General features: G+C 40.3%; 1 long non-coding RNA gene across 1 annotated transcript in view; it reads right to left on the reverse strand.

Annotated features, from left to right (window-relative positions):
* LOC306837736 overlaps window positions 1–4,683 on the reverse strand; it is a 47,869-nt gene extending 43,186 nt beyond the window's left edge. Inside the window, exon 1 of the long non-coding RNA XR_013780989.1 lies at window positions 4,644–4,683. This is a non-coding gene — a long non-coding RNA (uncharacterized lncRNA). The remainder of the gene's footprint in view (window positions 1–4,643) is intronic.
* Window positions 4,684–21,444: the final 16,761 nt, after the last annotated feature.

Raw genomic sequence — 21,444 nt, forward strand, 5'->3', positions numbered from 1 at the left:
AACTAACTCTTCGGAAAACAAACACGTGTCGGAGCTTGATGAGAGCTGGGGGGCGGTGTGAGGCAAAAGGTTTTAACACATGGAGTTTGTCCATCACAATGTATTGCTCTGTAAGGGAAAGTTGAGGAGGCATCTCTGGGATGCAGGGCCGGTTGCTTTTTAGATTTGAATGCGTCACAGGCTCAGGATGTGTACCTGGAAACATCGCTGCCTCTCCCATAGAACATGATGACAAACAGACGCAATGAGGCTTTCGCCGTGACTCCTGTTAGGATATATGCCAATCACAAATCACATTTGGCTACTCAGTCCCATTCGATGCCGAGGTGCCACCGAAGAAATGGAAATGGCCTTCAAAATGTCTCGAGACAAAACTTGCTGCATGTCACTATTTAGAGGTACGCTCGTCTAACAACAGCGACTAGACGATGGCTCGGTGGTCAAAAGAGTTTGAGTGATGGGCACTCGGAGCTGCCCCAAACGCTCAAACTTCTGAGTGGTAGTTTGAGTCAGACTGGATGACTTTTTTTTCCCCCTGGACCGTTCGGTCTCCTGTGCGCAGAAAACACTAACAGCTTTCTGTACATAGAAGATGTAGCGGGTGAAATAAAAAGTCCTTTCACTGCACTTGAAGGATGGTCCAGCTGCCCTGGTGGGAGGCACTGATTCATCCTGGTTCACGATCAAACCACCCAACTGAAATGTCACTTTAACTTTGCACAAGCCCTGGTGACTGCAGGACGAGCCTCGTCCCCCGGGCTATACTGCTGCAGCTTTCATACAGTGTGGTGTCAGAAAGACTATTTCACCTCCATCTCACTTTCAAATCGGATTCACCTATCTCCTTTAGAGCGTGGTTATCCCTGTGGTTAGGTGGGTGAGCGTCTGGATGCACTCAAGGGATGCTGAAAAGTAATAATTACACAAGTGTAAGCCCACTCTGATGCATGAACAACCTCTCTCTCACACACACACACACACACACACACACACACTAAAGCTCTGGAAATCGTGTGCATGGACATACACACACACTCATGTACACACCATCTCCAAGAGGGAAGGTAACCAATTTCAAGAGGCTTGACACCTGCAGCCACTTCCCTCCCCCCTCTCTCTCTCTCTCTCCCCTCTACTCTCTCTCTCTCCCCCCCTCTGCTATAGGTCACTCTCTTCTGCTGCCTAACCTGTCAAGCCAAGGAGAAAAATTCATTCCAAGTGAGGAAAGAAAACCATTTGCAGTTCTGGAGAGGAGATCCTTTCCAGGTGACTCTCTGCCCCATGTGAGAAATGTTCCACTTTAAGAGCCAGGAATCAACGACAAACGTGACATGACATGTTAAATATTCTGGATGATAATATCAATTAATCCCCCCCCCCCCCCCCCCAACACGTGTACACAGTAAACAAAGTGCTGCTCTGCCTCTCCCAACAGCTTACACTCTTATCATCAACAGTAGAGTCGAGCTTGCTCTGAAACTCCCTCACCGCCCAACCTCGACATTACTTCAGTTTTTTTGTGTGCATTCATGTCTTAAACCACAGCACACACACACACACACACACACACTTCCTCCTCCCTCTCAAACCCACCAAAAAAACATGTTATTTTTCTTTTTGTTTAATTCGACTTTTCAGTTTCTTCCCTGCATGGTTACAGTACCTTCTGCCTTAATTATGTCTGATTATATACTACTGTCTTTACTGACGTTCAAGGAGATGCTTCTTTTTTTTACCTTAGTGGAGCCATGTATTTTATACTGTTTTCTACGCCTTTCTTATATTTTTTTTCTTTAATGCAAAGATGTATCAATTTTTCAATCACAAATTGGACGACTTCCTCAACTTCCTTTGTTTTCCCATTATTTTTTGTTTACACAACATAAATCCAGGCTTCCTTTGCCATCCTAGGTATAGAACTTATCGTACTTCGGCACATCTCCCAGGTGTTTTAGTGGTGTGACTTTCTGCCGTGAAGGATTTCTATTTTCATTTATAAAAAAAAAAAAAAAACACAACATGAGCTAAAGGTCAACATGGACTGCACCAGATCAAGATTATAGAATTTTTAGAGCGCCCTCTGCTGGATCAGGAGGGAAACCCCTTCAAACTGTCTATCAGGGTTAAAGAAAAGAAAACATTCGGACGGGGTTTGCAGCTCAGATAAAAGGACTGACTGACAGTAGAGGTTGAAGATTGATTCCCAGAAATAAAGTGAATATGATGTGAAGTGAACAGAACATATGCTCAGTCCCCTTACGAACGTTTTAACTTCCTATTTTGTGCACTTAAATACACTCGCCCCCTTGCCTCAATCTGTGAAGCATATTGCGACATATGGCGACTTTACGATGACTGTCCAGTCACAGGCACCAGCCGATATCAGCCAGCTTAGAAGTGAGGATGCTCCATCTGCCAAAAAAAGCTGATCACTGCTGCATGCCAAGTGCTTTCCTGCCATAACTCATAAAAAAACACCATAGAACATGGAAACACATTGGGATCATGCACAAAGCAAAACAACTGGACTCAGAAAAGGACCTTGAACAAATCTAAAACTTGGAAGAAAGGAAACATTGTGACTCTTATCAGACAGGAAAATCAAATCCTCAGTGAATCTTTTGTTTGGTATCAACATGTTGTTTGTGATTTCACTGACAGGTCTGTTTACTGAGTCAAATCACCATGAAAGAGAGGGTATTGATTTTCCTTTAAAAGATTGCCAGGATTGAGATCTGGAAAGGATCAAAAATACCGGCTTAGCGTTCTCGTCCTGGTTCAGTGAAAAGATAAGGTGACAGGATGAAACAATGGCACCGTCTCTTTACTGAAAAAAAAAAAATGAAAAAAAAATCTTTATCTCAAACTTAACAAGAATGTAGAAGAAAATCAACATGCTTTCATTTTTACCTGGTCCAATACAAATCTCATGCTGGTGATCCCAATTCATCGTTCTCACCCGTAAAGATCAACAACGGAAAAAAAGATGTTGCCACATCTCTTTGGCCGAGCTGCAACATTTCCGTAGAAGAATTACAACCCATCTGTCCTCGTGTTTATAATTAGTGGTAAACACTAGGAGGGGAAATTCATCTCATTTGACAAAGCAGCAGTAACAAACGGAGTCAAATGATCAGACTTGGTGACAGGGCTATTATGGGATGGAGAGAAATAAGTGCAAACACTTGGACAGTTATCGAACACATGGTGGAAGAAAGACAAAAACAAAGGGTCGCGCCACAACCAGGAAGGAAGGGGGGGGGATACTAAACAACTTGTATCACGTTCACACTTAGGCATTCATAGGCTCACATACACATGGTCACATTGGTCATCATGCTGATAAAAATGGCAAGAACTCTCCACTGAAAAAAAAAACAAACAGGATTGTTGAAAAAGGAATTGTAATTTTTTTTTCTAATTTTCTTGCAGGATGCGTTTTAGGTTTCAAAATTAAACTTTGAGTTTTTCCTGCATTCATTTGACTTCTCTAAGCATGAAATAGGCCTTCCCTCACTAAATGACTGTATACCTTATACTGCATGCATGCATACTGTACAGCACACACAGTTTAAATAGACTAACATGGTTCCTGCCCTCCAGTGCAGCAGCAGAGGTGGAGCAGGGGATGTGCTTTCTGTTTAATGAGTCGTGTCTAAGGTGTAAATAACACATTGTCTATCTCAGACGATGGCTACGCAATGCTGCACCTTCACAGCTTCATTTAATCCTGATATTCACCTCTCCGCGCTCTTATAGCCTCTTATCCTGGCGGAGAGGGGATTCTTCTCTCCTTCATCATCAATCATCGGAGCTCGTGCCCTGTCACCCTGCTGGCAGAGGTGCCGTGCTGCGTGCTATTGTTTTGTTCTGTTTTGTTTGCTGTATTAGGCCGCAGCTCTATTTTGGGGCTATGGAAGGTCTTGTGGGGCTGGCTTTGCTCGCATTTAAAAAAAAAAAAAAAAAAAACTCAACGGTGATAGATGTTTACCTCCAGAGATTCCAAACTTTAAAAGGCAAGTTATCTGCTGCTGCCCTTGAAAGTCTCCAATGTTCTGTTGCTTGATAAGCAGATATGCATCAGTACATCGCATTAGCTTTAGTTTGGTAAAACATAATAAAAGGGCAACTAAGTTTATGCAGCATAATGTTAAATCCTCCCAACAAATATGGCTAATAACTTGTTGAAAAACACAGTCTTAACCCACTTTAAACCCACTCTTCTGTGTGCTATTACAGGTAAAATATGAAGTTAATATAGCAAACCTTTGTTTGTTGTGACTTTCTCTGGGTGACAGAAGCAATGATACCGTTTCCAAGGAAACCAGTAAGAAAACATTGATATTTGAAAGTTCACAACTAGGCCAAATATACAGTCAATAACCTGTATTTTGACATTCAGAAGCAAAAACAAAAATAATCCGGTCCATTACTTAACCTATGAATCATACACCATGACAGCAATATGATGTCACAACAATAAACAACAAGCCATTCAAGAGAAGTACCAGGAAGCAGGTGAAGGTACTACAGTGTAGAATACAGCAAAGAAAATTATCAGCAATAAGACGAGCAGAGCCAAGCACACAAACACACCCTGCAGCTCAGCAAGTTAGCAAAAGAAACAGGTGAATTTACGTCACCTGTTGATGGGTAGTCGTCCTCGGTGTTTCTTAGCACTTACCGTAATCCCCACACAAGAAGCATATTCGGATTTTTCAAAGGTCAGCTAGTTCAATTTCCGTGACAAGCACGCGATGGAGGGGAGTTTGCGCCTGCGCAGTCCGCCAGCAGAAGGTAAAAATGTGAGGGATGAACTGACATCCAGCTGAGAAACAGCGTTTCAGTGGAGTGCGCGCTGCTGGAAGCATTAGCCAACTATATGAGACAGAGCTTTCTGTCTATTTTTGTAAATTAAAGCTTAATATAGCCTCGCTACTCTAAAAAAGACAATTTAGCCAAACCTGGGCTCATGGTTTATCTGTTGTGTAATTTCTAACCTCATTATAAATTGTACTTAAAATGTTAATCATTATGGAAAAACATTTGGGGAAATATTATTTCATTGGATTTGTATCTATTAAGTTACTAGTAGCCTATTTCTTATGGAAAAAAATGATATTCAAATTTGAGATATTATTATTTACATAATAATAATATTATATTATTAATATTGTTTTGTTTTTGTATTCTTCTTTGTTAGATTTGATAGACACTTTGAATACAGTCTATCAGAATTAGAAAAAAAAAATCCATCTATTGTGTGTGGCCCCTGAAATGTAAAACAAATGCATGGCCAATCATTTTTAGTTAAGAAACGAAAACAATAAACCCATAAACATGACTTTCTGGGAAAACCACACCATTTCTCCATCTTATATTAAAATACAGAACCATCCAGACCTGGATTCTTTAGCCGGTTCAACAGATTAATAGCTAGAATATAACTTATAATGGACAAAGGACAGCATTACCAAGTCACAATAATTTAAAATCAGACAAGTTGCCCAATTAACAGTCCCCCATTTACCTGCCTTACGTGATAATAGAAATACAAGGACAGCAGAGTATATAAAGGTACATGTTAAAGCGATCTCCCACATTGGAGCACGCTTAAAAGTTAAAACTACTTGAATACAAAATATTAAGTCCTGCAGCCTGACCTAGATCATATGTCCTATTTTTATAGGCTTAATGCGTACAAAAGCATGCGGGGAGATGAACTTCAAGCCAGGATCCTGAGGGAAATCAGAAGGTGTTCTGTTCAAAAAGCCAGAACTCAGGACACGCCTGGAAGCAGTCAGAGAGGCATGAAATCCTGATGTTACCGCCCCGGTTACAGTGAGCAGACCAGGTCGACCGGTCATCTCTGCCTTACAAAGATTAATGGCCCAACTCACAGGTTGGGTTCCCATTACGTAGTTTGTCCATCGCCACCTCGTTATGGACACATCGTTCACTGTCAGGCGGCAGAAGAAGGAAGTCGAACAGTTGTATCCCTGCTAACCAAGCTCACATAAACCTGATATGTTCTATACCTCACATGGCTAAGACCCGTATATCCTCACCCCTCCTTATGCTGTGCACACGTGGTTAAAACACTGCAAGCTTTATAGGCAAGTGCTGCATCTTTTCAGATTAAATTAAACCAGGATTAAGACTTTTGGCTTCATAGACTTGGTGTACAAGGGGAAATCTGTCTCCTGCTTAATTAGGGTCTAGAATTTTCTTTACATGACTGCATCCCTGCAAAATAAGCTGTTATACCAAACAATGTGATATTAGCTGTTGCCCGTCTGCAACAGTAGACCTACTCATTTGTCTCTTGCTTAGTGGAACCATGACCTTATAGAAATAAATTCCCACAAACAATTAGACCTCAAGCTTTGAAAGCTAAAGCCCAGAGAAGATCAATAAAAGGCTAAATATGCTAATATATTATGGCGAGGCATATCTTTTGTGTCCCTTTTTTCATTTTTGCTTTACACACCTACTTTACATAAAAATGTGTAGTCTTGTTTGTATTTGCACCCATGTGTGTATTTGTTGGCTTAATATTTGTCGGTAAAATGCAAAGGAGATTTCCAGGCTGGACTGCATGGTCTGATCGCAGGATGAGAGACTGTAACTAATGATCTGGTGTCAAGCCCCAGATAATTTATGAGTCCACATACACTTGGATAAGGCTAGCGTGTATGTGTGGATGTGGATGCGTGCGTGTGTAGGTGTGTGTGTGTGTGTGTGTGTGTGTGTGTGTGTGTGTGTGTTAGTGCACAGGGGTGAGTGATATGCAGCATGTGATGGTGATAAAGTATCGTTTGTGTGTGCTTATGTCTCTTGGCATGTGCTCGGTTGGTCATGTGTGCTGGAAAAAGAATGCACCGTGAAGATATTTCTCAAATATCCTGAATTCTTTTTTTTTTAAGGAATTCAGGCCTCTGCTGCATCTCTCCAACTGTATGGGTTTGTGACTGTATAGCTGCTCTTTAAATAATTCATAGGGAATTCTACATGCCCAATGTAAGTTATTGTGTTTTTGTGAAACCATTCGTCTTCATAGTGACTAATTTGCCCAGTGGTGTAATGGCACTGAGGGCTTTGTGGGTGTAATGGGAGTCAATGACATTTTCTGTAACTGTGATTGCCTCGGCTTTTTTTTTTTCTACGCTTGCCCAAAAACAAGTGCGCGTACACACACACACACACACACACACACACACACACACACACACACACACACACACACAAACAGACACATGCTGCACAGATTTTTTTGCAGGTGGAGTTAACGTGCCTGCAAAAATCTCCTAAGCTTGAGTGAATGCAGGCGCTTCATCCCTCACATCCATCCGCCTATTTATCTAAGTAAGCTACATGTAAGCTGTTATTTATGATGAGCCTCTGGAGAATTATGGGATCTAAGTAGCTTCCTTCTTATTATTGCCCTAATGCGCATTAAAGCATTAAAGCTCGCTGTGTATACTCTCCTGGTGGGTTTCTTCATCCATATTCATGAGGACAGGAGAATCTGAGCTTCGCTCGGCCGTCAGTACATTAATCTTCCATACTCTCTCTCTCATTCTCTCTTTTTCTTTGGCTTTCTCCTGTGTGAGATTAAAGAGATCAGAAGTGAGCTAATGTAATAAACAGTTGCGATGGGCTGTCATGTCTGCACAATCTCAGTGGAAACAACTGGCCAACACTTGACGCAACATACGGACGACAGAAGTTGTGAATACAACGAAAAAAAAGACACGTTTGATGACGCCTGTGGCTCGAGACAATATGTTTCCTGTTTCATGACATCTCATTTAAACATCAAAAGCACATTGATGTTTTTATGATTCCAAGAAAAAAAGAGTTCCATGTCTAACATTGGACTTAAAAGAAAGTTTGGACTTCTAAACATTCATGTTTTATCTCGAAAACCAAGAGGCTGCAATCTTTCAAACTGACAAACAACAAAGAAGAAACCAATGTGGAAATTGTGTTTGATGTATACTCATGTCAACTATACTCAGTAATTGTTTGCTGCTATTAATGAAACAAGCTGTTATGGAAAATATTTAGAAAGTACAGTTTATCACAATGTATGGCCCTTCTGTGGGATGCAATTCATGCAGGATGCTCTCAAGAGAAATAAGCAAATGTGTGGAAGAGATGCAGACATTGTTTCTGCTATAGATAGAGAAGAGCAGAATGAGGTTGAAATAAAACAAGATATGGATGAGAAAGAAATAAAGAGACGCAGAGATCACTCACCTCTTACCTCCATTCACCCGTCCTCCTCCTCCTCCTCCTCCTCCTCCTCCATCCCCGGGTTCCTCCCCCCTGCTGACAGAAATACATTAACCAAGACACGCTCGCCTTGAAGTTCCTCCCTCAGCAGCTGCTGTCTCAAACACTTTATTGAGTTATCGAACAGAGAATATATATGACAAATGGAGTCAACAGACTGGGCTTTGGTTTACATCCCTATCCAAACAGTCTGTGTTTACTGTAGGAAATCAAAGTATAAATCTGTTCTCTGCCCGTGTGCCGATCAATAGTCTGCTTCAGATACCTTCAGGTGTCCGTCAACAAACACATGATTGCATTGAATACTGAAACTCTTCCTCAGGGCAACAGCATTGTGTAATTAACTCAGTGACCTGTTTGTCATTTGCAAATGCACAGGTTGTAGGAATTGTTAGAGGCTTTTCATGTTTGATAAACCTCCAGGAGTCACATATTTAAGATTGAGTGTATTTAATTTACAGCAGTGTCTGAATGGCTAAATGAAGCCCCTTTTTCTTGTGCACCACACTTACAATTTCCAAGTATTGCCCACGTGTGGTTCATGTGAAAATGTTTTTTTTACCTGACTTTAAAACTCTATAAACTCTTACCTCATTTTGAAAGTCTTCCTGCCTGTATCCATATGAAAAGATTGCGCAAATTTTGAACACATCAGGAACAGCGTCCTTACAGTACTGGTATTTATGAAAGCCCTAAGTGGATTTGCATCTATGTATTTATTTCAGTCGTTTCCTTGAGATCAGAAGAAACAAAGTCATTATCACGGGGAAACTCAGAGAAAAAAAATGTATGGATGCATGTCCCCTTAGGGCTTCTTTATTAATCCAAAATCAGTTTTTCCTCTTCACCTACACCAACCCAAATATATTTCCAGTTGTGGGAAAGTGGCTGACATCATCAATCTCTTTTGCATGTGTCAGCGAAGACAAGTCCAGTCAATGTCAGGATCTGACTGGAAATAGTCTAAAGATCATGTGTGAAAGAGTCTTGAGTCGGCTTTGATGGTTGTGTAAATATGTCTTTTAGAATTGTAGCCCCAGAAGGGTTAACATCAGGACCGGTGACTCTTCGTCAGAGAAGGTCCAAACCCTGGAGACGACAACATCTGTCAGACTCGTTCAGAGCCTCATCCTCCTTCAGGCTGTGTGCACATCTGTCTGCACTGTCCTCCCCCTGGTCCCAGCTGACCAAGAGGTGAAAGGAAGGGATGAAAAGGGGGATATGAAGTTTTTTTCCACAGGTCTTGTATAAGTTTCTTCGTTATTTTCCCTCTTGATCAACCTACCATGCTGTCAAAATAATGGCTTGGTCAGTGGCCCAGCATATTTAAATATAACCCTGTAGGGTTTATGATGCTTATCTCTGTATCACGTTTTGTTGAATGTGGTGTTAAAGTAAGGCAACGTATTACAAGGAGCATGGAAAAATCCACTTGGGCTGACCGTCACTGGTGACAAATGGATGAAACAACGACAGCAATCCAAATCAACTAGATATTTTCTTATCGTCATAGAATTTCTTTAATTATAGTTAATGTGTAATGTTAACTCACTGTTGCTGGTGGCAGTCAGACGTGATAGCTCCCTTGTCTAGAGACCAAGGAGAGCTGGGAGAGAATCAACAGCTTTTCCGGACAACTGCAAGGATGTTTGTTGTTCCCTCTTAGCTCCTAGATGTCATAGATTAGTCGAGGTGGATCAATGTGGCATGACCCTGATAATAATAATGTCTTTTTGAATATATGCAGAGCCTTTGGAAGTGTCTGGCAGTTATGTTTGAGCATGACACTGAACAACAAGTGTGATGTTGAATCATGTGTCAATGTGTGGGTTTAAGGAGTCTTATTGTGTGGAGTCAAGTCTTGATAATTTCACTTATATGTCATTGCTGTCTTGATGTCTTTGATTTGAAAGTGTTCATGGATGATGCACATTTATAAAACTTTACATAACAAGCACAGATTGCCGAGCAGTAAGATTGCACCACATGTACGGAGGCCATAGTCCTCCAATCAGGCGACCTGGACCCGGGTTATAATTTAGCTGGCATATTTGCTGAGTTGGGAGTGTTGAATTTTTTTTATGAATATTTTTATGGTGGGAGTGTTTAATTCTGTTTATTAATGTGTTTACAGTCCAGTTTTGTATGCAAACAATACTTTACTGTTTGTATGAATCCAGAGAGTGCCGCTTAAAGGGCAATAAGACCTCTGCGTGAGGCTCAGTGTCACTGGATGAGTCAGCATGTTGTTTACTAAAGTTGTTGGAGCAACAACAGAGCCTCACCCTCAGTCCCAGTGTGCCTCATTAGCTGCCGCCATTTCAGCTCTTGTTCCCTTGTTAATCACCTCAGTCGATCACCTCCGAGCAATCAGTTAAATATAGTGATTAAGTGCAGAAAGCTGAGAAATGCAGACCGGCTCCGATTTTTTGGCAGTTTTAGAGGAAGCACACACGGATGCAACCAAAGACTGTGTGTGTACTCAAAAGAAGAGGTCTGGATCAACAAATGAATTACATTCTGTTTGTCCATCTCAAAATATTGTCCTCACACTTTAAGTTCTGCTTCTGATTTAGTATTACTGTTACTGTCTAAAAAACTCTGAAAACAAATCCTTTTCATGATGAAGTCTCTGTATTTCATTTCAAAGCTAGAACATTTTTCATTCATCGCCCTAAAAGAGGCAATAAATGACCTTAGCAGCTATTGATTGTACACAGAACTGTGATCTGCAAAGAGTGCAGAAACACCTCTACAATCTAATCAGTTATTTTACAGTCCTGGGTTCAACAAAGCCACCCTGAAGAGTCTTTTGTCAAGAAACTTAATCCAGGCCCAAATGTTAACCCTCACCTTTCAATTGTTCTATCAGTTTGAAACATGCTAAATGTCAATGATTTAGCTTAAACTTTTGCTAAAGTGCCCCACTAATACCCAAAGACGAACATGTTTTGTATTCATTACTTTTGTGCAGGTTCTACTTTTTTTTTGCTGAAGCTTTTTCTATGTGATTTTGACCTCTATCAAATATCAAGGAAAATTGTGGTTTTATGGAATCTTGAAACTCTGAAAGTGTACATTATTTATTTTTTAAATGGGATGGAAGAGAGAGGATTTAAAGAGGGAATACCTGACAAAACACTAAAAAAATATAATAAAATAAAGTAAATATATAAAAAGTATTTCTTATCTTAGTTTACCTTTTATTGCTCCCACCTTCATTTTCTGCCATGACATAAACACCTCTGTTTACCACACGCTTATTTTTTTTTTTTTCAAAGTTCCTGTCATGTGTAATATGAAGTGCAATAGATGTTCTTATTTTGTGTATCTGCTGCCACATGGCTTCCTAGATAGTGACTTTAATGAGCCTCATTCACTCTCAATGAATGACCTTGTTGTTATCTGCCTTTGGGTTATTTGAAAATTGCATTATTATTAAATAAAAAGACCCTTCAATACACATGAATACACACAAACATGAAACACTTGGCCATTATCATAAAGTCAAACTGAAACGACATGCTGTCAGTCATGCACCTTATGAGCCTTTATTTCGTTTGACAAGCAGGAAATAAGACCATCAGGAATATCACCAGCCATGTGAAATCTTTGTTTCATTAGAATTGTGTTCATATTAATTTTCTTTCCTTACCATCTTCTGTCATCTAACATCAAACCACATGATTATTCATGAATTGCTTAAATTTTGACAGAGGTTCACCTTCATGTTGTTTTGTTGACAAAAGTAATCATAACAGGCAGGGGTGTCTAGAGAGGTGGCCACTTGCCGCCCTATGTCCCACCCCACAAATCCTGAACTCGTATTGGTTATTTGCCCTGTCAGAGGCCAGATTTATTACAACTAACAGTTAGGTATTGGTTTGTTTGATTCTACTTGATTTACTTTTACAATGGAAGTAGGCAAATTAGCCTACCGAACCGGCTGCCTCAATCATTGTTTGTTTTTTTTATTATTTTTTAGCTTTACTCAAGAAGATTAATGCACATATATAGTCAGGTAAACAAACAAACAATATCACCATGTAAATAAAGTTAAACACTGATTAGGAAAACTGAGGTTTCAGTTCTGTTTTGTTTTTCTGGTGTAGTTTGTGTTGTCTTTTCTCCCCCTCCCTCTTCTGGTTTGTCTTCCTTCTGCAGGTATGTGAGTGGCAGGGGGTGTGGCTGGCTCCTCCAGGCAGCAGGCGAGGCACACCTGACTTCAATCTCATCAACTCCTCCATAAAAGCCTGACTTGCCTTCCACTACTCTGCCAGATAATTCCGTCTTGTTCGGTAGTGGTCACGTTTGCTTTCAGCAAATTGTTTTGGTAGCCTCTCGTGGATTTTGTGCTTTTGGTTTTGGTGATTTTATGGACTGACTGTGTTTTTTCTTATCTCTAGTTCTTGCTGTGTGCCTCCTGCTTGAGTTCAACTCGTCGGAGTCCCCTGTCTTCCGGATCTTCCAGCCAGCCAGCTTCCTGCCCTCACTGCCTGCTCTCTTTTGTTTTTCCCCCTGGAACAATAAATATCTTTTTGTTAAAACTGTTTTTGGGTTTTTTATGTCTCTGCATTTTGGGGTCCGCCAAACGAAAACGTAACATAAAACAAAACATTGCCAGTTAGACTGTGTGCAGGAATTTGCATACATTTTTTTAAATTGTGTTTTGGAACACACAGTACATCTTTTTATCATTAAAAAGTTAAGCTAATGTTTATGTTATGTGTTATAAAGTCAATCGGATTGACGGTAAAGTTAGAGAGGGTTAATAATTGATATTTGTGTGACTTAGTGCACACGTCACACTTAAGGCCACCCCTGGACACTTCCCTGATAATGGGAGCTTAGTTAAAAGTGAACTTTCATAACCTCCAATTCATTGTGTAAAAACAAAGAGCCAGATTTTATGATATGAACATAACGGAAAAAAGGAAATCTTTTTTTTCTTTGCCAAAGGTAATAAACATTAATTCATTTTTTTTTTTGCATCTGATAAAATGATTATCTCAAACCTCTTTCAACCCTCTTTGCTCTGAAGATTTTTTTTTCTGAAAGCTGATGGATTTGCTCTCCATATCTAAATTGAATTTGTTCTGTTTATCAAACCTTTTCAAACATGTTGGCTCTTTTTATCTGATCAAGTAAACGCCTCTCTTTGTAGTACCGTACTTTTTTCACCCTCAGTTGTTATCGCTTATGTATGGCCACGTGCCATTTGGTTCAAGGGCAGTCTGCTCACTTGTACTTCATCCTTGAGCGTAGATTCCCCACGGTGAGCGGACCTGACCTCGGTGCGCAATGCAGATGAGCATGTGGCTGGTGCCAATGCGAGATCAAGACCTTTGCTCCCTTTGGTTCAAACATGAGGGGTTATTTTAGCACATACCCTACAGTTGTTTTTTGTTGGGGGTTTTTTTTTTTCCCGTGATGAAATATTTTCATAAGTTTCTCCTGCCTCTCTTGTGTCTTCTATCAGTGCCCTGTCAGTCACCGGATGAATGCAGCAGTTCAGAAGTCACTCTGACCTTGACAAAAAGAACTGTCCTCCAGTATATCTGCTGCATATCAATGCCCCAGTGTTGTTGCTCAGAGATCTGGATTAATATATTCAGAAAGTACTCTGGAATGTGCTGGCTTTTCTAGTCTGTAAAGTTGCTATGCAGTAGGGAAAAAGAGAGTAACAATGCCTGCAGGATTCATATGCACATATTAATATACATTAAAACAGACTTTTCTTAAAGTTAAAGAATGAACAGAATAATATCAACATGTTGCTGTGGTCTTTTAAGTTTGTTGGCGTTTCCAAGGCTGCCAGAGACAGGGGTTGAGTTGCGTGGCACACAGCGACACACTAAAAGGCCAACCCAAATAATGATAACAAAAGACAAATGGAAAGGAATACAACAACAGCCTAAGTACCACAACAATATTTTATGTAGTCATTCATTGTAAGAAATTCTTGAAACAGAAAACAAGTCATTTTCATGTATCTTGTTTCTAGACTTCAGCAATGAGTCGACATTATGAGACACACAGATGTATCTCACTGGAAATAGAAGCAGACACATACATTGTTGCTGTCATTTCAATTCTTCTGCTATTGATGCTGTTTATATTTCCTGTTTTCCAAGAGCTGCTATAAAAACCAAATGTCCCCCTTTGGGTATCAATAAAGTTCATCTTTTTTCTATACTTTCTATTTGTAAAGTCCACCCCCTCCTGCAACATCTCAAGGCCGCTTCATAAACTTTTGCCAGCTTCAACCTAAAATATAATAATAAGCTAAAGGACACTGTTCAGGATTTATAATTCAGCGCACCATATTTTGATGGACAATTGTGTTATTTTTGACAAATCCAAGAGAGAAGAAATCTGAAGTTGATGCTCCAAGTTCAGGGGCTTTTAGCGAGGACAGAAAGGTTCATCTGTGGGTGGAATTTAAGTTAATATTACTTTACCTTTAGACCTATAGAGGTATCCTGAGTAGTTAGATAGCTGGTGGCTAAAATGTCTCAGCCACCAGGTTAACTAGTTTTATTTGAAGACAACATACAGTGACCCATGTGAAAAGTGGAAGTTTCAGTTATTATTATTATTATTATTATTATTATTATTATTATCATCATCATTATTATCATTATTATTATACCTTCATGGTACTATGTGGTTTTCATGCCCTCCTCTAATTTAGCTAAGCACACTAACCTTTCACTGCAAAGAGTGATAATGGCAGGTTTAATGTCACAGTGTCGTTTATTGAAGGCAGATAGAGGAGTCATAGGGGAATTACACAAAAGATGAAGTGGACTAATTATCCCATGTACCATTATGAGTGACATGCAGCTGATTGGGAAGGATGAGGCCAGAGTTGACAATGTACATAGTCATTAGAGTTTAATTATGTGTGAGAAGTAATGTAAAGAAAAAGGACATTACTCTGCTGTGATAGTCATTTTCTGAAATTGGCGCTTACATGGAGACATGTTGTATGTGCATTAAACATGTTTGTGAATGTAACACAGCTTTGCTTTTTAAATAGGGGCTTTATTAGCTGTTGCAAATCAACCGAGAAGATGGTGTTGTCTTTGCTACGTGGTACCAAAAATCCGATGTGTAAACAGTCACTTTAATGTGATGAAGTCCTCGAACAGCTGAGCTTCTTTGCATATTCCTTCACAATTCTTCAATGTGCCTCGGGAAAAGTGTTTAACCAGTGTGCGCGACACGCTTCCCACAGCTAGTTGCAGTTTTCAATTTCTAGTGTGTTTCATTTGACAGAGTTTGCATCTGAGGGGGAAAAAATTAGTTTTAGCGTCATCTTCTGAATTGTTTCTGAGCTCTAAATTTAGAATCCTTTTAAATCTCTACAAGTGAATAAACCTGTAATCTCATTTGACATGTTTGGGGAGCTGATGCATTTTCAGTGAAATCATTCTCCTTTCCATTTCATTGTAACACTTAACAACAATAAGTTCATATTTTTCAAACCCTGTCAGTTTGTGCTTTTTTGAATAAAGCATTGTGATGTAAAATGCACACAGTTCAGCAGAATTGCTCTGTAGACCAAACTTTTCCCATATGTTTGTACTTCATTTCCATTTTTATGTGGGTCTTCTCAGGATATTCTAGCTGAAGTCTTGCATTTCTTTGGAGCTGCAAACAGGTGTACACAAAGTCTAAATTGCTCCTATGAGTGTGAGTGTATATGTTTATGTGTGCGCCAAGCAGCGAGCTAATGAAGTGTCCAGGGTGTTTTTCTCTGTGCATGCTGATTATTAAGTACAAAAGGCGGCTGAAAGCTTACACACATCCATGAAGATATCATTACATGAACAGATAAGGGGGTCCACCCAGACCGCCCCCCACCACCACCATAAACACACTTTTACCCACGAGGTTGTTGACTGACACCTCAGTAAGAGAGACAGGTCTAAATTGCTCTTACGACTGGGATTTAGTGAAAGAAAGAGAACAGGAGTGAATAACTTAAGCCTGGATTGTTATAGAAAAGAAAGAGGAGTTGAATGAGGAGAAGACGAGTGGAAAATGTGCCTGCTGAGGCGTAAAATTAGCAATTACATTGGGTGTCATCAGTAATGACTATTTCAGTGCAGATATAGGGGGTTAATGTCGAACAGTGAGACTGTAATTCAGCCGTTACACCTGTGTTCAATCAGCCGGTCAGCAGAGGCTGTGGAGGAGCACAACCAGGCTCAAAAAGCACACCTATGCACCGATAAGCCAAGATGGCCGCCATCTGCTGGGAAAGCTTTCAGAGGCAATTTATTTTTTAAGACCCATATGCTGGCCTTGATTCTGATGGAGCAAATGTGTATGAAACCCCTCTGCTGTTTTTTATTCCTGTATGTGTGTGTGTGTGTGTGTGTGTGTGTGTGTGTGTGTGGGTGTGTTTACAAGTTGACGAATTTCTCTATTTACTCGGACAAAAACAAGTGCAACAGCTGAGCCTGGGAATTTAATTGGCTAAAAAACAGAGGTCAGGCATACAGTTTACACTGGGCATGACAAGTGGAGAAACAGGGATTGGGATTTGTGACCATCCATCTGTTTTGAACTATTTAATCTGGCTGGCCCCTATGGCGTTAATACATTTTCTTATCCTCTTTTTTACTTTTTTTTTTTCTCACGAGATATTCAATAAAAAAGTGATCACATAGGATTTCTGTAAACTGACATTTTCATTCCCACCCTTACACAGTCCCCTTCATGTCTGGCGAATCTGTCCACAAGAATATTCCCGCTCATTTGCTTTGATTATTCTGCTGCTCTCATAAAAAATAACCATCTGTCCTTGGTTTCCAGAGGAAGCGCTTTTTAAAATCCCTTCGCCTTCATTCATCACCATGATGTCACATCTATCACCGTGGCGACGGGAATACAAATGAGGTGGATGCGCACTCGGCGGCCCGCTGTAAATAATTTACTGTTTTGTTTTATTGGAAACAGAGACACAACATTATTTTCTGCTCGGAACCCCCTTGGCCAAGGTCTGCAGACACATTTATCCAGGATGCACCATATAGAGAAAGTTTAAACTGGTTATTATGTGTCTTTATTATGCATTATCACTAACCATTAAGCAGGGCTCTCTCATGGCCTGGACACACACTGGAGTGCTGTTAGCGAGATGACTTGATGTATCACAGCTCCTCAATGCCATATGGTAAAAGCCTTGGTGTATCATGATGTGTTAGGGATGTTTTAGGAGCCAGATTTGGACATATTCTGTTCTCTCCTTTGTTGTTATGATGATGGACATGCTACAGTGCAGCCACAGGAACACTGGCTTAAGGATCCCTTTAAAAACACGTATGGTAACAAATAGAATAAGTCACCGACACATCTGGGTAAACACCCAGCTTCCACCCTCTTCATCAACCTCCATCATCCTCCCCCGTTCCCTAAACTATAAGTCACTTCATTTCTACCCAAGCTGAATTTAAAAACATTCCCTGGCAGAGCATTCATCCAGCAATTTAAAGTGCAACTCTGAACGTTAATCCTGGTGCACCAGTTCACTGACAGTGCTGATTATAAAAGCTTTAATTGCTGGCTTTAATTACTAGAGCATCGCCACTGGAGTGACAGTTTTAGGACTCTCCACTTTCTGCACCTTTAAACTTGCCAGCCAGTCGTAATCCTGTTGGGAGGGTGACATAGTGGAATTGGCTGTAGCCATGCTCCACAGTTACTTTTCAATAGTGCGCAAAGCATCTAATCAAACCTTATGAACTAAAGCACACCCCAATCTATGAGACCAGCACTGTATCCCCCCAAAGGTACCTTATTTTCCAAGTCTTTAAAGTTGCAAGAATCAATATTTTTATATTACACATAGGTCAAATGATTGAGTGTAATGTGAAATGTGCATCTCATAGGGAGAAACACACTGAGATGTATCACTCCACCTTATAACTCAACAAAAATGTTTAGGAACATTGTTTTAACTTTGAATCATAGAGTTTTTCTTTACTCTGTCTGCTCAGTCTCACAGCACTCGACTTTTTCAACTGCAGCAGGCAGCTGGATCCAATGAAAAAGCCCTGACAAACTAACTGTACCTGATTAGCAACAAACTGAAGATGGTCAAAGTTAATGGCTTAAAGATTAGATTTCTAAAAGAGCAGTCGGTCAAAAGCTGCCAAGATGAGCGGCATTAGGTAGATTGTGTCTAAACGATGCAAACTCAAAAACACATGCAAAAATCCAACACACACACACAACTATGGCAACGTGCTACGACTCAAAAAAAAATGCTGCTGCTGCTGCTGCAAAAAAAGAAGCAAAAATTACTTACTTTTTCATTTCTAATTAATAACTGCAAAATTACAATAATGAACATCCAGTCTTCGACAGAAGTGCTCCAGGCCTGTAGGGGCGCTCTGGTGAAGAGTTTTCATAGACTAATTCAAACTTTTGCACGTTTGCTGGCTTGCATCAATTCTGAATGTAATGCATGTTGATGAGGATGCTCTAAGATAAAAAAAAACAAAAACCCAAAAACGTTTAGCCTTGCTTGCCATAAAATGTGTGATTCCTAATGCTTTCCTCTGGCTGTTTTCTCTAGCGAAGGCCTCACACAGCGAGGCTTCACTACCTCAGTGCTGTTGCCTTCATTTCCTCTTGTTTCTTGGGCCCATTCAGCCAACTGCTTCTGACACATCTCTGGTTCCCTCTCTCGCCCAAAGCAGCCACTATACCAAAACTATCCAGCCGCAGAAAATCAATTTGTCCTCCTCTGACGCGTACTGCACATCCGTCACTTCAAGCCCCAGCTCGCCTGTTCATTTACAGGGAAGACTTCAGCTGGCCTCAGGAGTGTGGAGGAACTGGACCGTTGTCAGCAAGCTAAAGAGTAATTCCATAAAAAAATGACCGAAACCTCTGCAGGCAAGCAACACAAGTGATACAACAATTTTAAAGACTAAGAGAATATTTCGATTTGAGTAATTGATAATGCTAGTCATTTACAAACATGTTCATGTTTGTTTAGTTTTTGTTGAACGCGTTGGACAGTGTGGTACCTCTAATGTCATTGCTGATCTCATCCTGTATACATGTAGGTTTGTGTTTTCTCTATCATCCTGCTTGCTTTTTATTGGTTACTGCTTATGATCCAATGCTTACAGGACAGAGGCCATAGCATTACTGAAAGTAATTTGAAACAGCAAAAAAAAAAAATGCTTACAGGAGTTTTAAGATATTTTTTTTCCCATTGATCTGTATGGCCATTTTGCAAAGAGTGCTGATGTGCAAACAAAACATTTGTACGAGGACCAAACTCTCCACACAGGAGATGAATAGACTGTATATAAAAATGACAAGAAGAGATATCATTTATTTTTCTTTTATTTTGATAAAACGGTATGGCCAGTGTGCTGTGATTTACTACATGGTTTTATCTGTTCAAAGTAGACAGGACACATGTTTTAATCTTTTCTTTTTTTGCTGAGCGGTATACCTGATCTTGCTCAGACCTCTACCTGAATGCCAAGATGACCTCACCCTCATGCACCCTTGCTCTGTTTTGGAGACTGTAACCACAGAACCCTTTCCTTTATAAAAGAGCGATATTCTTCCATTTCTCACAATCCTGAGCCATAGCAGCTCTATTGCAGGGGTGGATAATGATGATTATAATGTATCTGTTTAATAGGCGGCATTCAAACTATCTGGCATGTGAAGAAGGTTTTGCTCAGTGTCTCTCTCTGAAGCCTCTTTGTGACAAACCACAGCTATTGTTGTTAATAATGATGAGCGGTGAAGTGGGGGTATAAGTATTTGACATGTGCTTGACTTAGTTTCCATGTGCTCAGGCTCTGCTGCAGTGAAACAAAGTGACATCTTTGATGCACTTTTCCATTTCCACAGTCACCAGTTGCATATTAATGATAAATCTACACCTTGCTTTCTTCACACATAAGGAGGAACCATCAAGTCGTGTTGTAGTCGTATGTGCTCCTAGATAATTCAGCGAAGGCACGCAGCGTTATGGGTATAAAAAAGCAGATAAAATCCGATTTGACAAATGGAGCATAGCAGGCACAATGTGACATTGGCATCACCACAGTTAAGACATCGTCTCACAGCTTAAGCCATGCTCTAAATATGAAGTCTTAACTAAATCTCTCAGCTTATCTGATAGCAGACACTTCAGGGAAAGTGCTGCGGCTATGAGTTTTCATCCCTGCCGCCGCTGATTTGTTAGGGCCACCTTCACTGCTGACACTGAGACTCTCCTCTCCTCTCCTCTTCACTCCTTCCATGTCCTCACTTCTCCTCTCCTCTCACTGCTTTTTCTTTCCTTCTCCCCATCTTTATTACCATGGTCTGCTGCTCCCCATCTCCAGAGGGGATTAGCAGGCTAAACACAGGGAGCGGCTCAGTAGCATATGGGAGATGATCGTAAATTCGTCCATGATTGAGGGGAGAAGCGGCGGGCCCCAACTGGGCAAGCAGAAGTTTCAAGGCGTCATATCAGGCAAAAAATGACCTCAAAGTGACATTAAAGCAACCTTGAGTGGGACTTAGTGTGTCAGCGCTCTTGCTGGAACATGATGATAAGGCTCCAGATTAACAGTTGAGACTTGTGGGGAGGGGGAATGGAATCTTTTTTTTTTTTTTTTGCGATACAGGAGATTAAGAAGAGAGGGAGATGCAAGATACATGCATGGTGAAGCAGCAGCTGCAGCATGGTTTTCATGTGATTTATTTGAGGTTAAAGTGTAGTCTTTTCTCACAGCATGCCTTTAAGGGTTAGGTGAAGAATGAGGATAGAAGTTGGCGAAGGAAGGTTTAATCTGCCTAATGTGAAAACACCATTAAAACCTTCCCTCAAAATGTCACATGAGGCCAGAATTTCAAGTTAATATTTCTCTTATTAACAGTTTGTGGAACATCATTAAAGAAGAAAGTCTTGAAAACATTAGGCATAAGAGGACATGATAATAATAAAAAAAATTATATTGGAATTTAAATAAGTTTTTCAGCCTGCCTTGTTAGTGGACCCTTGCCCGTGGCCTCTTTTGCATTGATTGCATGTCCATTATGAATGGGGATGCAATGCATTGCTAACTACAGTTCTTTCCTGGTTTAGATGAAACTAATATTTTTAGTGTTGAA

The sequence above is a fragment of the Symphodus melops genome, assembly GCF_947650265.1.
Source record: "Symphodus melops genome assembly, chromosome: 1".
NCBI lineage: Eukaryota > Metazoa > Chordata > Actinopteri > Labriformes > Labridae > Symphodus > Symphodus melops.